Source organism: Triticum dicoccoides, unplaced genomic scaffold, assembly GCF_002162155.2.
Source record: "Triticum dicoccoides isolate Atlit2015 ecotype Zavitan unplaced genomic scaffold, WEW_v2.0 scaffold87879, whole genome shotgun sequence".
In the NCBI taxonomy this organism is placed as follows: Eukaryota; Viridiplantae; Streptophyta; class Magnoliopsida; order Poales; family Poaceae; genus Triticum; species Triticum dicoccoides.
Window position 1 is genome coordinate 1 of NW_021307138.1, and position 1,109 is coordinate 1,109.

The 1,109-nt window shown below is 48.0% G+C and overlaps 2 non-coding genes across 2 annotated transcripts; both read left to right on the top strand.

Annotated features, from left to right (window-relative positions):
• The first annotated feature begins 139 nt into the window (after positions 1-139).
• Positions 140-258, top strand: LOC119348193. The gene has a single exon (XR_005168776.1). It is a non-coding gene; the product is annotated as a 5S ribosomal RNA (ribosomal RNA).
• Positions 259-626: 368 nt separating this feature from the next.
• Positions 627-745, top strand: LOC119348194. Its single transcript, XR_005168777.1, has one exon. It is a non-coding gene; the product is annotated as a 5S ribosomal RNA (ribosomal RNA).
• The last annotated feature ends 364 nt before the right edge of the window (positions 746-1,109 follow it).

Consider the following 1,109-nt stretch of genomic DNA (forward strand, 5'->3'; position numbering starts at 1 on the left):
GTGATTGAGCGGGAGAGTAAGTAGTATAGGACATTATCCATTGTTAGGGAACGGTTGTAATGGTAGTGAGAATGTAGAATCGTCTTTGGAGCGGACCTGGGAGTGGCAAGCATAAGGGACGAAGACGGGGAAACATGTCGGATGCGATCATACCAGCACTAAAGCACCGGATCCCATCAGAACTCCGAAGTTAAGCGTGCTTGGGCGAGAGTAGTACTAGGATGGGTGACCTCCTGGGAAGTCCTCGTGTTGCATTCCTTATATAATTATTTTTTGCGCCTTGTGACAAACATATCGCACGTGCGCGATATATATTAATCCCGTTATATTATTTTTGACGTTTGCGATATGTTTAAGCTCGATGCTCATTGCTCGCGCGTCTTAGGGCGGCTTTGTGGCGCGAAGAGCGCTTTTCTGAAAGGGGTGGAAAAAACTCGTGTTGCTGCGGTATGGAGGGAGGGGTGGAAACCGTGGAAAACTCGTCTCCGTGATTGAGCGGGAAAGTAAGTAGTATAGGACATTATCCATTGTTAGGGAACGGTTGTAATGGTAGTGAGAATGTAGAATCGTCTTTGGAGCGGACCTGGGAGTGGCAAGCATAAGGGACGAAGACGGGGAAACATGTCGGATGCGATCATACCAGCACTAAAGCACCGGATCCCATCAGAACTCCAAAGTTAAGCGTGCTTGGGCGAGAGTAGTACTAGGATGGGTGACCTCCTGGGAAGTCCTTGTGTTGCATTCCTTTTATAATTATTTTTTGCGCCTTGTGACAAACATATCGCACGTGCGCGATATATATTAATCCCGTTATATTATTTTTGACGTTTGCGATATGTTTAAGCTCGATGCTCATTGCTCGCGCGTCTTGGGGCGGCTTTGTGGCGCGAAGAGCGCTTTCTGAAAGGGGTGGAAAAAACTCGTGTTGCTGCGGTATGGAGGGAGGGGTGGAAACCGTGGAAAACTCGTCTCCGTGATTGAGCGGGAGAGTAAGTAGTATAGGACATTATCCATTGTTAGGGAACGGTTGTAATGGTAGTGAGAATGTAGAATCGTCTTTGGAGCGGACCTGGGAGTGGCAAGCATAAGGGACGAAGACGGGGAAACAT